The sequence below is a fragment of the Trachypithecus francoisi genome, unplaced genomic scaffold (assembly GCF_009764315.1).
Source record: "Trachypithecus francoisi isolate TF-2019V2 unplaced genomic scaffold, Tfra_2.0 Lachesis_group15, whole genome shotgun sequence".
Classification (NCBI taxonomy): Eukaryota; Metazoa; Chordata; class Mammalia; order Primates; family Cercopithecidae; genus Trachypithecus; species Trachypithecus francoisi.
Window position 1 is genome coordinate 64,141,073 of NW_022681460.1, and position 25,120 is coordinate 64,166,192.

At 45.4% G+C, this 25,120-nt stretch overlaps 1 protein-coding gene across 4 annotated transcripts in view; it reads right to left on the reverse strand.

Moving 5' to 3' along the window:
• Positions 1–24,344: 24,344 nt before the first annotated feature.
• The window catches only part of MTHFD1L (methylenetetrahydrofolate dehydrogenase (NADP+ dependent) 1 like), a 236,600-nt gene continuing 235,824 nt past the window's right edge, over positions 24,345–25,120 (reverse strand). For all 4 annotated transcript variants that reach the window (XM_033235065.1, XM_033235064.1, XM_033235067.1 and 1 more), the window contains exon 28: positions 24,345–24,708. The gene's annotated coding sequence lies outside the window, so the exon portion shown is untranslated. The remainder of the gene's footprint in view (positions 24,709–25,120) is intronic.

Sequence of the window (25,120 nt, forward strand, 5' to 3'; positions counted from 1 at the left end):
CTTAGTTTAAAATATGAACACACTATACAGCTGTACAAAAACATTTTCTATCTTTATCTCCTTATTCTATAAACTTTTTTCTATTTTTAATTTTTTTTCTTTGTTTTCTTTTTTTTTTTTTTGGAGACAGAGTCTCACTCTGTTGCCCAGCCTGGAGTGCAGTGACGCGATCTTGGCTCACTGCAAGTTCCGCCTCTCAGGTTCACCCCATTCTGCTGCCTCAGCCTCCCAAGTAGCTGGGATTACAGGCGCCTGCCACCATGCCTGGCTAATTATTTTGTATTTTTGGTAGAGACAGGGTTTCACTGTGTTAGCCAGGATGGTCTCGATCTCCTGACCTCATGATCTGCCCACCTCGGCCTCCCAAAGTGGTGGGATTACAGGTGTCAGCCACCGTGCCTGGCCTAAAATTTTTAATATTTTTTACTTTTTAAAAATTTTAATTAAAAACTGGACCCAAGCAAGCACATTAGTCTAGGCCTACAAGGGATCAGGATCCTCCACATCACTGCCTATCACTTCCACATCTTGTTCTACTGGAAGGTCGTCAGGGACAATAACATGCATGGAGCTGTCATGTCCTAGGTCACCAGTGCCTTCTTCTGGAAACCTCTTGAAGGACCTGCTGCAGACTATTTTACAGTTAACTTTAAAAAAAATAAGTAGGAGTACACTCTAAAAATAATGATAAAAAGTATAGTATGGGCTGGGCACAGTGTCTCACACCTGTAATCTTGGCACTTTAGGAGGCTGAGGCAGGTGGGTCACCTGAGGTCAGGAGTCCAAGACCAGCCTTGCTGATGTGGTGAAACCCAGTCTCTACTAAAACAAAATTAGCTGACATGGTGGCCCGTGCCTGTAGACCCAGCTACTCAGGAGGCTGAGGCAGGAGAACTGCTTGAACCTGGGAGGCAGAGGTTGCACTGAGTTGAGATCGAGCCATTGCACTACAGCCTGGGTGACAGAGCAAGACTCCATCTCAAAAAAAAAAAAAAGAAGAAATATCATGTGGTAAATACATAAGCCAGTAACAGTCGCTTGTTATCACTATCAAGTATGATGTACTGGACATAATTGTACGTGCTAGACGTTTACAAAACTGGCAGCACATTAGGGGTGTTTACGCCAGCATCACCACAGACACGTGAGTAATGTGTTGTGCTATGACATTAGGAGGGCTAGTAGGCAACAGGAATTTTTCAACTTCATTATAGACTTATGAGACCACTGTCAGTATGGTGCATAACTGTATTTTAAATATATATCTAAGATTTAAAACCTATAATCTTTTTTTTTTTTTGAGATGGAGTTTTGCTCTTGTTGCCCAGGCTGGAGTGCAATGGCATGATCTTGGCTCACTGCAACCTCTGCCTCCCAGTTTCAAGCAATTCTCCTGCCTCAGTCTCCTGAGTAGCTGGGACTACAGGCACCCACCACCACACCCAGCTAATTTTTGTATTTTCAGTAGAGATAGGGTTTCACCATGATGGCCAGGATGGTCTCAAACTCCTGACTTCAGGTGATTCTCTTGTCTTGGCCTCCCAAAGTACCAGGATTACAGGCATGAGCCACCATGTCCGGCCCCTATAATCTATTAGTGTTAGATGCTGGAGCTATTAATATTTGGGTTCTATCTAGATACATAATTAAACAAGAACAAACATGGACAGATGGTATAGAACAGATGGTGGCTCACAAATGCAGGTTAATGTCCTTGTCCACACTCCTGATATTCCTCACCTGGACCACTTCATTTTATTTTATTTTTGAGACAGAGTCTCGCTCTGTCGTCCAGGCTGGAGTGCAGTGGTGGAATCTCAGCTCACTGCAGTCTTCACGTCCTGGGATCAAGCAATTCTCATGCCTCAGTGGCTCACTGCAACTTCCACCTCCTAAGTTCAAGGACTTCTCCTGCCTCAGCCTCCCGAGTAGCTGGGACTACAGGTGTGCGCTACTATACCTGACTGATTTTTGTATTTTTAGTAGAGTTAAGGTTTTGCCGTGTTGGCCAACCTGGTCTCAAACTCCTGGCCTCAAATGATCCACCCACCTCGGCCTCCCAAATTGTTGGTATTAGAGGTGTGAGCCACGGCACCCAGCCCTCACCTGGACCACTTTAAATAACTCCCAATTGGTTTCCCTGACTCTTGGTTTTCCTTTCTCTAATCCATTTTCTCTAGGGCCATGAGGTAATCTTTGCTGTAAATACTTTTATGGATCCCTAGTGCCCCCGGAATAAAGCCCACACTTCTAATGTGTCATTCTGGACTTTCTGAAACCTGGCACTACCGGATGTTTCTTTTCTTAATTTTTTTTTCATGATCCACATCCATATGGTAATCTTTTTCTTTTTCTGTTTTTAAAGACAGGGTCTGGCTCTGTTGCCCAGGCTGGAGGGCAGTGGTATGATCATAGCTCACTGTAACCTCAAACTCCTGGGCTCAAGCAATCCTTCTGTCTCAGCCTCCCGAGTAGCTAGGACTGTAGGAGAAAGCTACCATGCCGAGCTAATTTTTTAATTTTTGGTAGAGACAGGGCCTTGCCATGTTGCCCAAGCTGAACTTGCATGATCCTCCCACCGTGGCCTCCCAAATTGCTGGGATCACAGGCCTAAGTCACTGCTCCTGACCCCTTACATGCCTTTCTAATCTCATCTCCTACCGTGTTACCAGAAACCAAATATTCTTCCATTCATCTATTAGGATCCACCTAAGACTCTTGTTTATAGCTTACTGTATCATGGACATCCGTACAGAAGGCAGTTTTCAGTATGGGAAGGTTGTATTTTCCAAAGAAGGTCTTACCTATAGATGTAACCCTATCTATGCACTCTTCTTATGGTGTGATTGATGTTTATCCCACAAAGATGCAGGTTGATGTTCCCTCCCTTTAAAACTGGGTAGAGGCTTGTGATCAGCCTGGTCAGTGGAGTTTGGTGGAAACAGTGCTGGGTGACCTCCAGGTTAGGTCATAACAAGGATACAGCTTCTGTCTGGCTCTCTTCATCTTTGGATGCTTGCCCTTGGATCCCAGCCACCAGGCCACATGGAGAAGCCATGTGTGAGTGTTCCAACCAACAACCCTGTTAGGCTGTCAGTTGACAGACAACATCAATGGTCAGACATGTGAGGGAATGATCCTTCAGAGGATTCCAGTGCCCACCTGTCAGACTTCCAGCTGAGCCCCCAGACATTGCGGCACAGAAATAAAACTGTACTCCCTCTGGGCCTCTCCAAATTTCTGATCTACAGAAACTATGAAAAATAGTAAGTGACTGTTGTTGCTGTAAGTCACCAAGGTTTGAAGTAATTTGTCATGCAGTAATAGCTAACTGATACAGTGTTACTTACCTGGTTTTTACCCACTCCAGGTAACAGACCTTGGTTATCAGTAGATAGTATCCAATGCAGAAATCTACATATAAAGTTACCAGCAAAGGCCTTTCAAATTTTGGATTTTGGCTGGGCATGGTGGCTCACACCTGTAATCCCAGCACTTTGGGATGCCAAGGCGGGTGAATCACTTGAGGTTAGGTGTTCGAGACCAGCCCGGCCAACATTGTGCAATCCTGTCTCTACCAGAAATACAAAAATTAGCCAGGCATGATGGCACGTGCCTGTAATCCCTCCTACTCAGGAAACTGAGGCAGGAGGATCTGTTGAACCCAGAAGGCAGAGATTGCAGTGAGCTAAGATGGCACCACTGCACTGTAGCCTGGGCAACAGAGCAAGACTCCATCTAAAAAAAATTTGGAATTTATAGGGAAAAAAAAGAGAGTGAATATTTGAATCCCGATGAGAAAATGAAGGCTATACATGTCTGCGTGTGTGTGTGTGTATCTTATGCATAAATACATAATGATACAAATGCTACCTTCAGATTACAACCATCAGTGAGTTCTGGTAAGGAGCTTTAGCCAATGTGGCATTGAGGAGAAAGGTGTACTTGGGTTTAGATTTCTGTTATTTGCACTTGAGCTACTTCCCTACTGAGTCCTACGCCATTATTTTTCCAGGTTGTTAGTTGTGGCATTGGATGCTCCTTGTTTAAAGACCTTAATATTATTTTCAAATCCATCTGTATCTCTGCAAGATGATTGCTCTATTTGACTTCAAGTTGCAAAGCTCTGTCATTGATTTAGACAATGATTTATTTCATTAGCGATCCTGTTTATTCTTAATGGCCACATAATGTCATTGTATGGATGTTTCGAGGTGGTTTTGTTGTTGTTGTTGTTGTTGTTGTTATCAATTCCTAGGTTGATTTTCAACAATTTTAGTCAAGGAAGGTAAATACCTCATGGGCAGCCAAGGCTCAGTTGTACCCTTGCTGCCTCTTATTGCATTTCTTCCTGCTTCTCTGGCTGAGGGTCACTGGGCAGATCCCTGATTATTGCCGTAGCTTAGAGAGACAGAACAAATAATGGTTAAAAACAGACTTAGAGAATATTCAAAGGTCAATGAATCTTCATTGCGTCCCGAGAGTTAGCTGATGTCTGCTTCAAGGTCTGGAAGCTCAGGAGAGTCAACTCTTGATTGCATTAATGATGAGAAATAGGAGTCAGCATAATCTAAAATGATGCCTGTCTTCTTGTGCATACTTCAATTACATAGAGATAAGGGTGTGTCTAATTTGAGGGGATTTCAACCTTTGGAGACGGAAATAAAGGAACTGTGAAGACCTGACTTTGAAGGAGCGAGCAGGCTGACGAGCTGGCCGGTGTGTAAGCCTCCCTCCCTGAAGAGATGGCAGCGCCATCCATCACCCAGTAGGAAACAAAGTGCGGCAGAAACGGCAGCTCTTTTGCTGGACTTAGGTCTTCTATTCCAAGCTAATCGCTTTTCCAGGGAGAAAAGTCCTTTGTAGTTTGCTTCAGATATTCTTCCTTCTGCAGGGCTAAGCTGCGGCCGAGAGCATGGGCTCGGTGCTCCTCCAGTCCAGAGTCCAAAGCCCACTCCACCCACTTGCTCACTGGTGAAGGACAAGTCCCTGGAGCTCTGTAAGGCTCAGTCTCTCTCTCAAATGAGGGTAATCACACCACCCTCATGGCATTCTCAAGAGTAGTGAATGAGGTAATGCTTATAAGATGTGCAGCAGAGAGCCTGTAAGCTCTCAAAAATGGCAGTTGTTATTAAACCTAGAATATCAGAGCTGCAAAAGATCGTAACAGACTTTTTTTTTTTTTCCAGAAGTTTCATTTTATAGGCTGGGTGTGGTGGGTCATGCCTGTAATCCCATCACTTTGGGAGGCTGAGGTGGGTGGATCACTTCAGGTCAGGAGTTCGACACCAGCCTGGCCTACGTGGTGAAACCCTGTCTCTACTAAAAATACAAAAATTAGCTTGGCGTGGTGGCGGGTGCCTGTAGTCCCAGCTACTTGGGAGGCTGAGGCATGAGAATCACTTCAACTCAGGAGGCGGAGGTTACAGATTACGCCACTGCAGTCCAGCCTGGGCAACAGAGGGAGACTGTGTCTTCCAAAAAAAAAAAAAAAGTTTTATTTTACAGGTGATCCAACCAATGACCAGAAAGGTGAGATGACTTATTCAAGGTCGCATAACCGGTTTGAGTAGAATCCAGGTCATCAGAACCAGGGCTCACCTAAGCAGCAGAGATAATACAGATAAGAATGAAGCAGCAAATTTGTGTCAGATGAGTCAAAAGTTTTGTAGGTGTGCTAATGAATGTACTTAAAAACTTTTTTTTTTTTTTAGGCATGGTGTGGTGGCTCCCATCTGTAATCCCAGCACTTTGGGAGGCCACGGTGCGAGGATCATTTGAACCCAGGAGTTCAAGCCCAGCCTGGGCAACACAGTAAGACCCCATCTTAAAAAAAAAAATTAAAAAATTAGGTGGGCATAGTGGTGCACACCTGTGGTCCCAGCTACTCAGGAGGCTGAGCCCAGGGCAAGAGAACGAGACCCAAAATTTTAATGTGGCAAAATATATACAACATAAAATTTACCACTTTAACCATTTTTAAGTGCACAGTTCAGTGGCATGAAGGTCATTTACACTGTTATGTGACCATCACCACCATCCAGCTCCAGAACTTTTTCCATCCTTTCCAACTGAAACCCTGTACCCATTAAATAATAATTGATGAATGTTTATACCAGAATTAAAATATTTTGAATTGGAAAATGAATTTCCAGGGTATCCTAGCATATACTTATGACTTAAAAATCTCCTAAGTTCTCCTCTTCACCTTCAGTGATCAGAATATCATTACATCATTTTTGATCACTTTTGCTTAGAAACAATTTATTCATTTTTGGCTCACGGGGAGCTCTTGGTTTTCCGCTCTCCACCCCTGGATGTGTCCTTGGTCTGACAGGGGCCTGGCTGGAGAGGACGTCCATGCCCTCTCGGACTCTTGGCCTTAGAGCACGTATTCTCACTCCCAGCCACTGCCTCCTCCACCCCCACCCCATTTTTCCAGGATTCTTCAGGAACCATGGTTCCTAATGCAAAGTGTCTGACATTGACACCAGTGTAGTGACTAAGGGAAGCAAGAAATGTGCTCTCTTCACAGGAATGGGCCGAGCCCTATATGATACGTAGAGGAAAAAAAAAATAGCCTCAAACCAGTAGCTGTACCTCACACCTGGGAAGCTGGCAGGACATAGTGACAGCCTAATAGTGAAAGTGAAATCTTTGCACCAGGAAACCTTCTCCCACTTGCTGAGCTCCCGGGAAGCAGAAGCTGCACAGGCTGAGAGGTCTGTTCATGCAGAGAGACCGTTTCTGTGCCCAGCACACTCTTCTCTCGCAGAATGGTTTCATATCAGACCTGACATCTTCAACATGCCACTGGGGCATGTTCAGGAGAGCCTCATGCCCTTTCTCACTTTCCAGGACCGAGTTTCCCTGTAGGCCTTTAAGCCATTCCCTACAGTTCTTTCCTTTGGAATTGTCCGTGCTTCTTAATCATTTTTCCCTGTTAAATCAGGCCAGGAGCAGTGGCTCATGACTGTAATCCCAGCACTTTGAGAGGCCGGGGCAGGTGGATCACTTGAGGTCAGGAGTTCAAGACCAGCCTGGTCAACATGGTAAAACCCTGTCTCTACTAAAAATACAAAAATTAGCCGGGTGTGGTGGCATGCACCTGTAACCCCAGCTACTTGGGAGGCTGAGGAAGGAGAATCCCTTGAACCTGGGAAGTGGAGGTTGCAGTGAGCCGAGATCATGCCACTGCACTCCAGCCTGGGCAACAGAGGGAGACTCCATCTAAAATAAATAAATAAATAAAAAATCACTCACTAAAACAACTAAATTCTGTAATAATAATATTAAGAATAGCTTAACTATAAGCACTTAGTACCTGCCAGGCACTGTATTAAACACTTTACATTTGTAACACATTTTATTAATATGTTCATGGCAACCCTATAAAACTATAGTAGTAGTAGTATTATTAAGAAGACAGGGTCTCCCCCTTTCATCCAGGTTGGAGTGCAGTGGCGTGGTCATAGCTCACTGTAGCTTCAAATTCCTGGGCTCAAATGATCCTCCCGCTTCAGCCTCCTGAATAACTGGGACCGCAGGTGTGTGCCACCACATCCAGCTAATTTTTAAATTTTTTTGCAGAAATGGAGTCTTGCTTTGTTGTCCAGGCTGGTTTTGAATTCCTGGGCTCAAGTGATCCTCCCATCTTTGCCATCCAAAGTGCTGGGATTACAGGCATGAACCACTGCACCCAGCCACAGTTATTATTATTATATGACATGGAAACCAAGGCATCATGACGATAAGTGACTGAGATTGTATGGGCAGGAAGCAGAGAGCTGGCTAGAAAGCCAGGCTGTTGAGGCTGTACCCCTCACTCCTTCTGAATCTGCTCTCCCCAAGAAGGGCAATTCTAGCCAGTCTGCTGTTGCCCAGTTACGTTTGAAAGATGTTCAAATTTGGGGCAGTATGTTGAAAATAAATGTAATTATAATGCCTTTAAACATAACCAATAAAAATGTTAATCATTCTAGTAGGCAAAAATTGAATTACTAACAAAAATCCTTATTTTTTCAATTCTTTTATGCAAAAATAAGGATTTTTGTTAGTATTTCAATACTAACAAAATATGTATGTTATGTTACTAACATTATATTACTAATATGTAACATAAAATACACTGTTTTAACCAGTTTAAAACTTTATTTATTTATTTGTTTGTTTGTTTTTAGAGACAGGGTCTCACTCTGTCACCCAGGCTAGAGTGCAGTGGCATAATCACAGCACACTGTAGCCTCAGACTCCTGGGCTCAAGAGATCCTCTGGTGTAGCTGGAAGTACAGGCACATGCCACCATGCCCAGCTTGTTTTAACCATTTTTAAGTGTACGGCTCAAAGTTTTTTTTTTTTTTTGAGATGGAGTCTTGTTCTGTTGCTTAGGTAGGAGTGCCGTGGCATGATCTCAGCTCACTGCAACCTCTGCCTCCCAGGTTCAAGCGATTCTGCGTCAGCCTCCCTAGTAGCTGGGATTACAGGAGCCCACCACCACACCTGGTTAATTTTTGTATTTTTAGTAGATATGGGGTTTCACCATGTTGGCCAGGCTGGTCTCGAACTCCTGACCTCACGTGATCCGCCCACCTTGGCCTCCAAAAGCACTGGGATTACAGGTGGGAGCCACCGTCCCAGCCCAACCCAAAGTATTTAAATACATTCATGACATTGCATAGCCACCACCACTATGTAATTCCAAAACCTTTTCATCTCCCTAAACAGAAACTCTGTACCCTTTAAGAAATAACTACCCATTACCCCCCTCTCCTAGCCCCTGATAACCTTCAAACTCCTTTTTATCTCTATTCATTTGCCTAAATTATAGACATTTCACGTAAGTGGAATCATATTCTATTTGTCCATTTGTATCTGGCTTATTTCACTGAGCGTAATGTTTTCAAGGTCCATCTATGTTGTAATATGTGTCAGAATTTTACCCATTGTCTGTCTGTCCCACGTCTGGTTTATCCATTCATCTGTTGAGGGACACTTGGATTGTTTTTAGCCTTTGGCCATTGTGAGTAATGTTGCTAGGAACATTAGTGTTCAAGTGTCTGTCTGAGTCCCTGTTTTCAATTCTCTGGGGTATATACCTAGGAGTAGAATTGCTGGGTCATATGGTAATTCTATATTTAACTTTTTACACATTCTTTTTTGCTATGGAAATAAAGAACTTTTTAAAAAGGAGATAGACTGCAATTGTATGAAGTAAACTTCGTTGATACAATTGAAATCCAAATAAATAATTCCATTTGTGGTTGAGAATGGCAATGATATTCTTATTTTATTGTATTATTTTATTTACCTTTTTTTTGGCAACAGGGTCTCACTATGTTGCCCAGGCTGGAGTGCAGTGGTTATTCACAGACATTGTCATCATAGCTCATTGCAGCCTCGAACTCCTGGGCTCAAGTGATCCTCCCAGCTCAGTCTCCTGAGTAGCTGGAACTACAGGCGTGGCCCACTGTGCTCAGCTGACAATGATATTCTTGACAATGTATTTTTAATTTTATAAAACAAACGTAAGAAATACTTGAATTGTGAAAACCATAATACAAATTCAGCCTAATGAGAGTGAATTTGTGCTTGCATTCCAAGGATCAGAGTCTCTGCATTCTTGGGGCGATGTTTGAAATACAGACTGGAAGAGCTGGCCACCTCTGCCATGGGCAGTGTCTATACGAGGATGCTGCGTCTGGGCATGGGACCTTTATGCTTGGGAGGCCAGGGCCCAGCCGAGGGAGGGCACAGTGCTGGGCAGAGAGAGCCGCAGGAAGGGGCACTTCCAGATGCCAACTTGGGATTGCGGGTCTGGGGGCAGCAGAAACACCAGCTTCTGCCTGATACTACTCCTTGGCCACCAGTGGGTCAGAGGAGACATAGTTTGCAGCTGCAGGTGGTCTGGGATTTGAGAAAGCAAAGCTGTCATGAAAACCCTGAGTTTCACTCTGAAGGCGACTAAGAGCAGTCTTGGCAAAACCAGGAAGGCGAATGGTGCCTCACATTCCTCATTTCCTTTGGAACACCTCGTCAGACCTTTGTTCGTTTTGCTAAGTTCAAAGCACCTTTTTCTGCTTGCACTACAGCAGGGTGAGTGCATGTGTGGGAGTGTCTCTCTGGGGAGGGAGGCCGGTGGTATGGGCCGTTGGGGAATGGCTGTGACTTTGAAAGTGCTCTCCGGGCCGGCCTGATGGCTTCCCCTCTGCCCTAGAGTGACTACTACTGGGTCCTATTAAAACAGAAGCATCCTAAGCAAATGAATAATAGAGTTACACTGGATTCAGTTTCTTAATAAAGCACCCCAGGGAATGAGTTTTCTCTCCCACTCTTTTCTAAGGGCACCTTGGGTGGAGAAAGAGGAAGAGATTGTTCTAGTGAAAGAACACATTCCTCAACACATCACATCCCACCATATGCCTCCACTTCCTGGGCCCGACACAAACACATCACAGCCTTGAGCACATCACATCCCCCCATATGCCTGCCCGACACAAACACATTAAGAAAAACAACACCTGGAGAAGCTCCAATAAGGTTATAACCGTTTGTAAAAGCGCAGGAACCAATAAGAAGGCTGCTAAAAGCATAACTTAACATTAACATGTAAACCAATTGTAATGCTGTAGCCTAGAGAAATGCCTTGTTCCTCTGTAAACTGACAAGTCCTGTTTACCTCGAGCTATAAAAAGCAAGCGCACGCATTGTTTGGGGCCCTCTTGTATGTTGTAGAACGGAGGGACCAAGTTCGAACTTGCATTAAAGATCCTTGCCGCTTGGCTTTGACTCTGGACTCTGGTGGTCTTCTTCGGGGAATAAACGGTCTGGGCATAACACTAGAGTCAGGGTGCCCTCGGGCAGGGCACCATGGTCATCAGTGTTCCACGGAGCCCAGGCCTGGCCCCCCATGTTGGGCTTGGAGTCCGCAAGGTGGGGCCTCTGTGGGAGCCGCAGTGGGCTTTTCCTCACAATCATTGGCGCGTGGGGGGTGTCCTGCCTACCGAGGCCTTGGCTCACACCTGTACTCATAGCTCCTGGGAGCTTTTGGTGGAGAATCCCAGACCAGGCGGGAAGTTTTTAGAACTTTCTGGGCTCGGTTTCACCACCCAACTCCCTTCTCCCCACCATGAGGACTTTGGAGCTTGTTGGATTCAGCCTCTCAGGCTTGCAAGTCTCAACTGCATACAAGCAGGTGGAACAAGTCTTTAAGGAAAAAACCTTATTCCTTTCACTTTATAGATTATGAACTCTACCTGACTATTGAACCGTGGGCCTGTTTCAGCAAATGTGAAGTGACAATACCCATCCTTCATTGCCATTTTCTGTCAACCTCAGGATAAGGTTTCCCTTTCCTTAATGGCACCTGGCTCATGGGTTCTCTTTGTGCTGTTTCCTGCTGCCATCTTGGGCAATGGTAATGTCCATGTTGATAATGAGTTGGTGAACTCATTCGTCCCGTGAAAGAATTATTAAGCAGCTCCTAAAGGCTGCTAAGCAGGAATATAAATAACACTACTATTAGTAATCATGAGAATGATAATAACACTCAATGAGCACACTATGCCAAACCCAGTACTGAGCACTTTATTCACAAAGTTCTTCCTTCATAACCATGCTGTGAGGCTGGTGCTGTTGTTATCCCCATTGTACAGATGAGGCAAATAAGGCCCAGAGAGGTTAAGTATTTTACCCAATGTCACACAGCTAGTGAAGGTTAGAGCCAGGATTCAACCTGAACTCTGATCCATTATTCTACACTACAGTCCATCAAGAAGAAGGAAGGTGGTGATTTACCTAGCATCCCAGCGTCGATTGAACCCAGCTGTGTGAATCTTTACCTAATCCGCATGGTCAGAGCCTCTCCATCCACCACCTCCCTCACCATCCAGTCTGGTTCTTGCACATTTCTGCAGCATCACTTCCTTTGAGAAGCTTTTTCTGACTCTGCTCCAGGCTCCTCCCTTCCGTTACCTCCCCTGTCTCCACCTCTGTCTTGGGTCCTATGATGCTCTTTTGCCTACTCAATAGTGAACCTCCTGAGGGCAGACACCTCACCCGTCAACTTTGCATTCTCAGGGCTGGGTGCAGGGTCTGCCGCATCGCATCGTGGTGCTCTGTAAACTGTGAAAACAAAGACAGGTGGAATCACCATTCTGCATTCCATGGAAGCTGTGTGCTTATCTGCCTGCACCGAGGAGTCCTTACTCCTAGAACCAGGCTCAGTATTGTGCATAGGGCAAGTGCTTAAAAGTGTCATAATTTGAATCACACACCCCATAAGACGTGTATTCATCCAGGTATAGTAACTCAGAGATGATTCTCTAATACCGCCACATTTTAATTTTAATTAATTAATTTATTGTTTTGAGACAGGGTCTTGCTCTGTTGCCCAGGCTGGAGTGCAGTGAGACAATCTCGGCTCACTGCAACCAACTTCCGCCTCCAGGGCTCAAGCAATTCCCATGCCTTAGCCTCCTGAATAGTTAGGATTACGGGACTGTGTCATCATGCTTGGCTAATTTTTGTATTTTTAGTAAACACAGGGTTTTACCCTGTTGTCCAGGTTGGTCTTGAACTCCTGGCCTCAAGTGATCCACCTGCCTCGGCCTCCCAAAGTGCTGGGATTACAGACATGAGCCACTGCGCCTGGTCTCTGCTGGATTTTTAAACAACATTCTCCTATAAAAAATATCTGGATGGCAATATTAGCAATTTTAAAGTTGACTGATTTTTCTGCTTTGATCCCACGCCTCAGTTCTAGGACCAGCAGCAGGGCTGTGGCTTACAGGTGGGGTGTGTGGGGTAGGCTCACTGCACACCAATGCCTGGTGTGGGTCCATTGGTCACTGTGAGGATGAGGGGAGGCTGGCCTCCCACGACACTTGCCCCCTGGTGACATGGAGGTAAGCCTCTGTGTGTCGAGGCTGGTGGTCATGTGTGAGAGGACACAAGCTCCTATTAAAGTCCCTCTCTTCTTACCCATGTTGGACACAATCTGGGGGTTCCAGGCAGTCTGTCTGGGTTAGTACTGTCAGTACTGTCATCTCCACTCAGGGGTATGCAGACTCTATGTTTCCTCACTTACTCTTCCCAAATCACCTACTACAGAAGTGGCTTCTTCACTCTTTGAGATTTCAAATTCCCATCACACAGCTGGGTCCAAGAACCCTTAGAGCATCTCAAACCTTTCATTCCTCTGCACATAGCTTCATCCCAACCTGGACAGCCCCCACTGGATTCAGGCAGAAGTGCTCAGTGCATCACACATGGCTCTACAGTCAGGTGGACCAGGCTGAGTCCCAGCCATCACTTGCAGATGGTGGCATCTGGGATATGTTCCCTTACCTCTCGGAGTCTCTGTTTCCTTAACTACAAAATGGGGAAAAAAATTTTTTTAAAAGCAACTATGTACCTACTTTCTAAGGTTATTGTAGGATTAAATAAAATAATCTGTGCAAGATCATTGGGATAGTCTCTGGCAAATGTTAATCTTTTAGTCAATGTTTGCTGTTAGAATCAGATGTTAAATAACTGGATGCCCATCTTGACTGGCTTCCTGTTGCTACTGTTATCTGATTGCTGTGAGCCTTCATTTTGGTGGCTCTTTGAAGAATCTGGTCTCCACTCTCAGTCCTCACCAGGCTGCTGACCTGGGCTTGGAACAGGAACGTCAGCCACCACCAGATGTCTGTACAAAGGGGGGACACCTACTCAAATCTCTGCTCCCATTTCAAAGTCTGCTAAGAGGCTGGGACAGTGGCTCATGCCTGCAATCCCAGCACTTTCGGAGGCCAAGGTGGGAGGATTGCTTGTGTTCAGGAGTTTGGGACCACCCTGGGCAACATAGTGAAACCCCATCTCTACAAAAAATTTAAAAAATTGTAACTGGGCGTGGTAGTGCGTGCCTGTAGTCCCAGTTATTCAGGAGGCTCAGTGGGGAGGACCACCTGAGCCCAGGAAGGTTGAGGCTGCAGTGAGCTGTGATTGTGCCACTGCGCTCCAGCTTAGGCAATAGAGATTGTCTCCAAAGAAAAAAATTATGCTAAGAGCTGAACTTTTCATGATTAACTTAGGTACATTGACTTAGGAATGATCAATATCGCAGCCAATATTGGACTTTCTGACTTGTTTTTCTAAGACCACCAGAGCGGGCACAAAAGAACCAGCGACTAGGCAAGTGTAGGAGCAAAACTGCAAGTTTATTTTGGTCACCTAGCTTCAGGGGAAGAAGGTGGGTGGGGAGAGGTCTGTCGGCCTCTGGCAAATGAGGCCCACAGAGTCACCCGTGTAGCTCTCGGACGGAGTTCCGACAGTCCTGACTGCAGTAGGGAAGCTGGGAAGTCTGTGCGTGGCATTCGTCCGGAGCGGCTTTTCTAGGAGTGGGAGGGCGATAGGCGGGGCACGGGCGTGTCGGGGGCGTTCCGCAGGTGCGACCAGGTAAATCTTGGTCTCTTCGGATTGACATCACCTGGTGCATGCCCAGTTGGTCTGCACCTTCCTGGGTCGCCGGCTGCATTTTCGCGCGCGCGGGGAAAAGCTGGGGGGATGAAGAACCCGGAAGTGCACCATCTTGCCTCTGTTCATCCAAACACTTTCATGCTCAGGTTGCTTTGCTGACTTCATTAAGTTTTCTGGAGAGTTTCCTTTTGTCGGTTACCTTCGTGCAATTGAAAGGGAACACACTGTGGTGGCAAATAAGGACTTGGGGGGGCCCTGGGAGAACATCATATTCCTTAACCCTTAAAACCTGTTGGGTTCTAAATAGCTGCTTTGAATCCCCTCTTTTTTTTTTTTTTAAATAGGGGAACCTCAAACCATTTGCCAATTAGCATATTCTTTTTTTTTTGAGACAGAGTCTACCTTTGTTGCCCAGGCTGGAGTGTGGTGGCACGATCTTCGCTCACTGCAACCTCTGCCTCCTGGGTTCAAGTGATTCTCCTGCTTCAGTCTCCTGAGAAGCTGGGATTACAGGTGCCCACCACCATGCCCAGCTAATTTTTATATTTTTAGTAGAGACAGAGTTTCACCATGCTGGCCAGGCTAGTCTCAAACTCCTGACCTCAGGTGATCCGCCCACCTCCGCTTGGCATATTCTTGTTCCCAAATTGCCATCTACTACAGGAGAATTGCTTCTAAGAACATTTTGACCCCCTGCTCATCCACAGGGAAGCGAATGGGCCCAGCCCTGGGGTGGGAAGCTGCAGCTGTGATGTCACTTCCCTGTGCTCTGATTGGTGGTTCCCGGAAGACCCCCCCACCATCTCATCTGTAGCGTACTTTTTTTTTTTTTCATGTTGACCAGGGTTCCCTCTGTCACTTTTGCGTCTCTGAGTTCAGACTTGTCAGAAACCAGAACCCACCACGGATTTATCTTTCCCTACACACGCTTTGCCCCTCAGCCCTCACCACGCCCCTTCCTCTCAGCCAGGTCCCCTCCCTCCCCTCCAAATTGGCTCCCATCTCTCTGGCTGTTTGCAGAATAGTCCCAACTCGCCCATCACTCCAGACCTATGGCCTCCTGCCTTCCTTGGCTTCTCTCCTCTCTAATTATTTAGTGCTTAAGTGGATTTTTCTGTCCATCTGTAATTTGTTGTGGATGTTTCTGTTTCTGTCATTTCTGTTTGTGCATATTTACAGTTACTTCAATTATCTGTTCTAATGGTGAGCTAGGTGCATGAATAATTTAAAAAGAATTTACATTTGGCTTTGGAATGCATTTCTTTACTCACATTTGAGTTTGGGGGTGTCTGATATTCCAGGAATTTAAATTTCAAACTAAATAATAAAGCCACAATCTAAAATGTCTTGGGAGGAGTAGGGGAGCTACTCGCCATTTCTTTTCCCCTGGTCCCCAAATTCCCTTGGCGTCCAACTCCATGAAGACATGAAGTTGGAAAGTATCACTTCTCATACAGTTGGCTTGTTCTGAACCCCAGAGAGCACTTGCAGTTCTCTCAGGGAGTCTGTCTCCACTGTTTGTCTGGTACATGTTGTCTCCATCAAGCGGGGAGGTAATCAGAGGCTGACTTAGAGGAAAATTATCAGGGCTCATGTAATTATCTCTGGAAGAAAAAATCCTTAATTGTAAGACTTTGCCAAATGAACATTCATTAAATGTGTCTGCTCATAAGCACATATACAAATGCAACCAGTCTGATTTTTTGGGAAACTTGTCTCTTCACAATCCTGATTGTAAGATACATAAGCAACATGATGTATGATTGAAAATATTAACTGGCTTTAAACGATCAGGGTCCTTTCACATAAACATCGATGCCCACACAGGGTTGAATAAACAGATGACATTCATGCTGCTGTCCTGGGCGAATGTTTGCAGCCCTGACCGCACCACAAGAAATATTTAAGTTGAGCTGATTTGTTACATAAACACTCTAACCTCAAACTCAGTCTCTGCAATTACACTGCCCTCCTCTGAGGCCCACCACACCAAAACAGAGGGGCACAGGCACAAACCTGTCTGGAGTCTCCTTTTAATCCTGGGATGAAATACAGTTAATAACGTATCTGAAAGTTTGTATTTTTAAAGCATTTCAGGAGACTAAAATGCAAACCTAGGGCGCTAAGGAGAAGAGAAGCCTAACCACTGCATGTGATTTTATAAAAATGAATTGGCCGTGAGCCGTGGTGGCTCACGGCTGTAATCCCAGCACTTTGGGAGGCCGAGGTGGGCAGATCACGAGGTCAAGAGATCAAGACCTTCCTGGCCAACATGGTGAAACCCCGTCTCTACTAAAAATACAAAAATTAGCTGGGTGTGCTGGTGGTGTGCCTGTGATCCTAGCTACTCTGGAGGCTGAGGCAGGGGAATCGCTTGAACCCGGGAGGCGGAGGTTTCGGTGAGCCGAGATTGCACCACTGCACTCCAGCCTGGTGACAGAGTGAGACTCCATCTCAAAAAAAAAAAAAAAAAAGAATCAAAGCATGGATACAAGGCCTCTGGCAGGCAGGTGAAAAGCCATCCCTCAGGGCTGGCCTCACGCTGCTTGCAGGAGCTCCTGCCAGCCCAGTCTCACCCCGCCAACCCCCGCCCACTGATCCTCTCAGTGGGTTCTGAGACCATTTTAGAAGCACCCCTTCCCAACCTTGTTCATCTTTCTTCATCCACTGAGTCTAGTGTGATGCCTGGCCACTCAACTTTTAAAGGATTATTAGACAAGATGCTGGAAGGGGAGCTTCTGAGCTCAGATGACACTTCCTTCCTCTGCTGCCAGTTGCACCTTCCTAAGAGGACTGTGGTTGCTGAGCTGGCGTAAGAATTAAACTTTGGGAGCTTGGGAGCCTAGCAAAGCCTTAGCTGAGAAAGGTACATGAGAAAAAATTTAAACAACTTGTCTCCAAAGGAATACAAGGAATTGAAGGGGCTCTAATGGGCGGTGGGGTGGGGGGAAGGTGGGTGGCGGCGGTGCATAAATACGCAGTGGGTGGGGCACACTGAGTTGACAGCTCTCAACATCGCTTCATCCCTTCCAGGAGTATTTCTCTAGCACCTCCCATGTGCTAGGCAAACAGTGATACAAAAGTGGAGTTTAGGTTAACTCCTAAACTTCAGTATGCAGAAGAATGACCTTGTGAATTTGTTAAAACACAGATTCCCAGGATTATCCCCAGAGAGTCCAACTGATTAGATCTAAATGGAGACAGGAAGCTGCATTTTGCAAACAACTCTCTCAGGTGATTCTAATGAAGATGATCCCAGGGCCAGTTTTTTGCTCTGTTACCCAGGCTGGAGTGCAATGGCACAGTCACAGTTCACTGCAGCCTTGAACTCCTGGCCACAAGCAATCCTCCTGCTTCAGCTCCAGGGTAGCTGGGACTACAGGCACGTGCCACCATGTCCAGCTCCTGGGCCTTTTTTTTTTTTTTTTAAGTTGCAATTCTAAAACCTGCAAGTAAAAACTACCCTAAATGCCTGGGGACCTGCTATTAATTGCCCAGAGAGGATTTCTATGGGCAACTGGCTCCTTTGGTTTTGCTTAACTTGAATACGCTGGATGTGGCCAGTTATGGGTGCCGCCTCATGAAAACTGTTCATTGTAGTTGAAACAGGGCACCCACAGCCTAGGACACAGGAAAGCGCCACACTTTGGACCTGGGGAGGCTGCTATCTTGGAGTTTAAGTAGCAAAAAAGAATAAGGATTAAAATACCTAGGGTGGCTGGGTGTGGTGGCTCACGCCTGTAATCCCAGCACTTGGGGAGGCAGAGGTGGAGGATTGCTTGGGCTGAAGAGTTCGAGACCAGCCTGGGCAGCATGGCAAAACCCTGTCTCTACGAAAAATATAAAAAATTAGCCAGGTGTGATGGTGCATGCCTGTAGTCCCAGCTACTCAGGGGGCTGAAGTGGGAGGATCACTTTAGTCCAGGAGGCGGAGGTTGCAGTGAGTCAAGATCATACCACTGGACTCCAGCCTGAGTGACAAAGTGAGACCTGGTCCCCCAACACCCCCAAAAAGAGAACAACAAAAAATACCTAAGGTGAGCTGGGCGCAGTGGCTCCCATTTGTAATCCCAGCACTTTGGGAGGCCGAGGCAGGCGGATCACCTGAGGCTGGGAGTTCAAGACCAGCCTGACCAACATGGAGAAACCTCGTCTCTACTAAAAATATAAAAAAGTAGCTGGGCCTGGTGGCGCATGCCTGTAATCCCAGCTACTCGGGAGGCTGAGGCAGGAGAATCGCTTGAACCTGGGAGCCGGAAGTTGCGGTGAGCCGAGATCACGCCGTTGTACTCCAGCCTGGGCAACAAGAGCGAAACTCCACCTTAAAACAAACAAACAAACAAACAAACAAACAACAAACAAAATACCTAAGGTGATGACCTACATTGACAAGGCTGACATCACAGGAGGGTGGTGCAGTTAAGAATTTCATTCTTTGGCCAGGTGCAGTAGCTCACGCCTGTAATCCCAGCACTCTGGGAGGCCGAGGAAGGCGGATCACCGGAGGTCAGGAGTTCTAGACCAGCCTGGCCGACATGATGAAACCCCGTCTCTACTAAAAATATGAAAATTAGCTGGGCATGGTGGCACGTGCCTGTAATCCCAGCTACTCGGGAGGCTGAGGCAGGAGAATCACTTGAACTTGGGAGGTGGATGTTGCAGTGAGCCAAGATCATGCCACTGCACTTCAGCCTGGGCGACAGAGTGAGGCTCCATCTCAAAAAATAAAATAAAATAAAATTAATTTTTTCTTACTCATATAAAGGCTTAACTTTATGGTCCTACTCCAATTTGTGAAGTATTTTCCCCATCCTTTGTGGTTCATGACATGCCTTTTGTCCTAGAAACCAACCATTTTACCAAGACCTTTAGGAAGGCCCAGCACTCATCAATAGCAGTTCCCTGGACAATCCACTGACTCCATGGTTATGTACATGTATGTTTAGGACATGGTGCTCTCGTAAGCAGCATTCCACCCACAGTTGCCAAGTGGTTGGACTCTGGTCTTTCAGGAATGTAGACTGGCTATTCAACTCCGTCCCATCTACTGTGAGCAATGGTGTCTGACTACCAATATGCAAGCTGTGGCCCTGTGTGAGCTACGGGGAGGAACCAGGTCAGGTGAGAACTCCATTGCTGGGCAGCATCTAAAACCATGTGCAGAAGCCTGGCCTCAGAGCAGGGTGGGGTGGGAGCTCAGGGGCCGGCTTGGGGGTGGAGTTGCTAACCAAGGCTTAGGCACTCCACCGTGTCCAAAGCTTCTTGCACATCCTCTGAATCAGGCTGGAGAAACTTTGGTGGCAGTTGCTGCCTGTGTTACCATTACATACAGACCAAGACTCTATTATAGGCACACCAGGCACCCTGGATCAGGGACCTGTAGAGATGGACTGAGGTGCAGATGTAGAGGTAGCAATGTTGGAGACCAGATAATGCTGCCACAGAACCAGAACCTAGGCTGTTAGCATCTCATCTAGTCCAGGGGATTCTAACCTTTTATGTGCCTCGGATGCCCTTGGACAAGCTGGTGAAGCCCATGGATCCCTTCTTAGAATAATATTTTTTAAATGCTTAAATGAAAACACTTATGATCATAAAACAAATCAATGATGGTAAAATGCTTGTTTTTTTCTTTGAGACAGAGTTTTGCTCTTGTTGCGCACCTGGAGTGCAGTGGCGTGACCTTGGCTTACTGCCATCTCTGCCTCCCTGGCTCAAGCGATTCTCCTGCCTCAGCCTCCCGAGTAGTTGGGACTACAGGTGTGTGCCACCATGCCTGGCTAATTTTTGTATTTTTAGTAGAGATGGGTTTTCACCACGTTAGCCAGGCTGGTCTCGAACTCCTAACCTCAAGTGATCCACCCACTTTGGCCTCCCAAAATGCTGGGATTACAGCCATGAGCCACTGCGCCCAGCCTGAAATGCAATTATTAAAGTATAGAAAAGGTACCACATTTGGTTATAGCAATGTACGTGCCTCTTTATTTACATGTGATACAAAGACAGTGGGAGATCTAATAACTACTATAATTTTGATGCAGTGAGAAGCATAAATGCTATTGTGAATATTTGTAGAAACTGTCATGTAATATTAAAATATCTCTGATTGATGACAAAGACATAGGTACTGTTTCCCTGGAGGTCTAGTGGCTAGGAAAAAAAAAAAGCCACGCACAGTGGCTCATGCCTGTAATCCCAACACATTGGCAGGCTGAGGTGAGATGATCACCTGAGCCCAGGAGTTCGAAACCAGCCTGGACAATGTGGCAAGACTTCGTATCTACAAAAAATAAAAAATTAGCGTGGTGTGGTGTGGTGTGGTGGTGTGACTGTGGTCCCGGCTACTGGGGAGGCTGAGGTGGGAGGATTGCTTGAGCCTGGGAGGTGAAGGCTGCAGTGGGCTGTGATTGTGCCACTGCACTCCAGTCTGGGCGACAGAATGAGATCCTATCTCAAAACAAACAAAAAAGACACAGCACTGTTGATAGTGCTGTGTTTTGTTGCTGACACTCACAGAGAAGGAAATGCTACATTACAGCCATAAAGATGTTACATTTTTTCCCCATTCAAATTCAGACCCCTGAATTCTAGTCCATTCTGCTGTTCTGAAGTATAGCTGTTAGAGTTTTGGGGTGTATGCATCTGTCTCTGGCTGCATTATGGTTTATAATGTTACATGAAGATCTGTTGATTGACCAATTGTTTTGTCATAATGCTTGACTTTTTCAGAGGATACGGATTATAGGTTTGTAATAAATGCTGTAAGAATGCATTTGTTGGCCAGGCGCAGTGGCTCACACCTGTAATCTCAGCACTTTGGGAGGCCGAGGTGGGTGGCTCACGAGGTCAGGAGTTCAAGGCCAGCCTGGCCAAGATGGTGAAACCCCATCATACTAAAAATACAAAAATTAGTCGGGCATGGTGGCAGGCGCCTGTAATCCCAGTTACTCAGGAGGCTGAGGCAGAGAATTGCTTGAATCTGGGAGGCAGAGGTTACAATGAGCCGAGATCACGCCACTGCACTCCAGCCTGGCGACAGAGTGAGACTCCTTCTCAAAAAAAAAAATGCACTTGTTACTTAATTTTTACTCCCTTGTGTGAACACATTTATGAAAAAGCAATGTACAAATATGTGTATGTGGATTTTCTGGGAATATAGAAGGTAAATTATGATAAAAACAGGCCGGGCACATTCTAATTACACAAACAAAGAAACAAACAAATAAACAAAACAAACCCTGGCTACTATCAGATGGGAGGGAACTAGGATTCTCTTTAAATATCTAGTGTGAAAAATACTCCTTATAGCTTTAAGTGTATTAAACATACACACTCTAGTTAAAACAAACAACCCTGACAATAGGAGAATAAAAAGAATATTAATGAGGCCCGGAGTGGTGGCTCACACCTGTAATCCCAGCACTTTGGGAGGCGGAGGTGAGTGTTTGGCTTGAGGTCAGGAGTTCGAGACCAGTCTGGCCAACATGGCGAAACCCTGTCTCTACTAAAAATGCAAATTAGCTGGGCATGGTGGTGCATGCCTGTAATCCCAGTTACTTGGGAGGCTGAGGCAGGAGAATCATTTGAACCCAGGAGGTGGAGGTTGCAGTGAGCCGAGATCATACCACTGCATTCCAGCCTGGGTGACAGAGCAAGACTCTGTCTAAACAAAAAAAAAAAAAAAAAAAAAAAAAAAGAATTCTGAATGAGTGGGTTGGCTCATTGCCTTGCTGCTGTTTTCCCAAGTCCCTGTGCATCTCTTCCTCAGTTAATCCCTATAGTGTGTTCTTTGGGCAGCTTTCACAGACGATTCTTCTGGTCTGGGACTTCACCTTGGCAGGTGTCACCACTGCCAGTCCTCAAGCAGACGGGGGCATGATTACACATTTGTGCGCCACAGTGGGTAATTGGAACCACTCACCATCTCTGGCCTATTAGTTTTTTACATTTCAATTAAAGGCAGAAAGAAATCAGTATCCACTCTTCTTGGGAAGATTTCTGACTGAAACCCACCATGCCAAAGGTTATGTGATTTTTCTTTTCTCATGCGGTGGCCTCAGAAGAGATGGTTGATAACTGGCTCCTCCCAATACTCCCCATAATAATACTCCTTTTTCTCTGTGAATGCCCTAAGTCATCGGGAGTTCATGAGCCCATTAATTAACCTTTCTTCAGATGGAGACTGCATATCACTCAGTGGGAGTCAAATACACGCTACCATCAGTAGGGTAGCGAATGAGCAAAAACAAATCCATCAGAGCCCGCGTTATGACACCCAGAGGACTCTGAATGAGCCTACACAATGGGAAACAGTTTGCGGTTTCCAGCAGCACCTGGATGATAGTCCTTCCAAAGTGAGCAGTGGAAAACTCTCCCACACTGGTATGCAGGATGCTTATTTACTTTTTGAGTTGATGAGTTGTCTGGTAAAAGTAAGTAAGGAAAGGAGTCCCTAGGCTAAAGCTTTTTGAATGGAGATTCCTAAAATTTTTTTTAAAAAAAGTTTTCAAAAATAGAAAATTAACCTTTCAGTGCAGAGGAAAAGAATAAAAACATGAGTAGCAGAAGGCAACTGCTTAAAAATCAATTCATGGCTAGGCACTGTGGCTCACGCCTCTAATCCCAGCACTTTGGCAGCCTGAGGTCGGCAGTCGCTTGAGCCCCGGACCTTGAGACCAGCTTGGGTAACATGGTGAAACCCTGTCTCTACCAAAATACAAAAATTAGCTGGGTGGGGTGGTGCGTGCCTATAGTCCCAACTTCTCTGGAGGCTGAGCCTGGGAGGTTGAGGCTGTAGTGGGTCATGATTGCACCATTGCACTCCACCTGGGCAACAGAGTGAGCCCCCCCCAATCTTAAAAAAAAAAAGAAAAAAAAAGACAGTTTTCTGAGTGGAATATATAGGGTTTTCAATGTATACATCTATTTGAAGATTACAAAGGATTTACAAATTTACTGTAAAGGGAGAGGGGTACGCCGTTGATTTGGGAGTATACCTCTCCAAATATACAGTTAACTGGTGCTTTACTGTATATTTGGAGAGGTGTACTCCCAAACAAAGGGCAGGGATGGGGAAGGACACTTCAGAATTGCCAAGTGAAATTATTCTTGGGACAGACAGCTTTTGAGTGGGAGGCTTTTGAGTTCCTAAACAGTGTTTTGGGACAAATTGTGCATAAAGATGCATTATGGGCTGAGCAATGGCTGAGCAGGGTCACTGGAGGGTGTAGGACAAGAGGACGCAGGAAAGATCCTGCAGGATATGCCTGGAGGACATCTAAGATATTTATGGTGACTATTTTCTTTAGGCTGCCTAGAGGACAATCGCTGCTTGTTTCTTCCTGAATCCTTGGTTTTGTTGTAACTTTTACGTAATTTTATATTATTGTAGGAAAAATTGGAAAACAAAGAAGGGTCAAGAACTCCCAGTGAGGGGAATAGGCCACAGAACATTCTCTACCATTAATTAAGGGTTGGGCAAAAGGAAAAACATTTTCCAAACACCTGACCTTTAAGAGCGACTTTTCCTAGCCCTGTGGGCCTTAGAAAGTTTAATGGCCATTGAGACTCATTCCTTGGTGGAAGAAACTAGCATAAACCCATTTATTTTAGGTAAGAAATAGCAACTTCACTGGTGCTGGAAAATAGCATTGGATACACAGTGCACTTCATTCCAAGAGATATTACAAGAGATCCCTGACAGTCAGATTTCCCGATTGATCAGGTATTTCTCGATATGTGTTACTGCTTTTCTTGTCACGTTTAAAAAGCTTGGTTGCCTTCACAGTTTTCTAGGAAATCGGTGTCAGGTAACACTCCCAGCTGCCTCCCATGAGGAGTTACCTCTAGCGGGCAGAGAGTTTTATCTGGCACTGAAAACTTGCTGGTTGGTTTTCTAGATCCATGTTTATTTTCAGTTCAAAGACAAAGTAGAAAACTTGAGAGTGGAAAATGTTACCTTTTAGTTCACACTCTTTTAATCCCTTAGTCCCCATAAAATAAACATTCTAAAGTGTAAGCAGTAGAAATAATGTAAACTCCACAGAAACAGAAATAAATTAGTTTCTTTCAGTCTTGGTGGAGGTCCTTTTGCTGAACACCACACTCCGCTGTGAACAGAATTCATCATGAACGAAGAAGAAATCTTTAGCCTATTTCACTATGTCTCCAGCATTGCATAACAGACATTTTTCAAATTCAGTTTCTTCTCCAACTGCAGCAAAAAGGCAAAGAGTAGTCTGTTTCAGGAGTCTGAAAAATAGAAAAAAAACCATGTTTGAGTAGTTTAAGAATAGCTTTCTCCTCTGGTGTTAAACCGTTAACATGTTATAGCTCTAAAGTTTGAGGCCAAAAGAAAATTCAAGAGCAGAGTGATGGTTCTGTTCACGAGATAAGGCTGATCTGTGTTGGAATATTTTACTTAGCAGACGTGGAGAATCAGTCTGCACCACTGCGGAAAGGCAGGCACAGCTACGCCATGCAGCATTCTAAACTTCCCAAGAGATTTACTTGGGGATACTGGCAGAATTCCCAGAACTTCCAAGTTTGGGATCTACAGTTTGTAGTATCCTGTGGAATGAGAATATTTAGGATTTTTTTTTTTTTTTAATCTTTTTGAGACAGAGTCTCACTTTGTCACCCAGGCTGGAGTATAGTGGCGAGA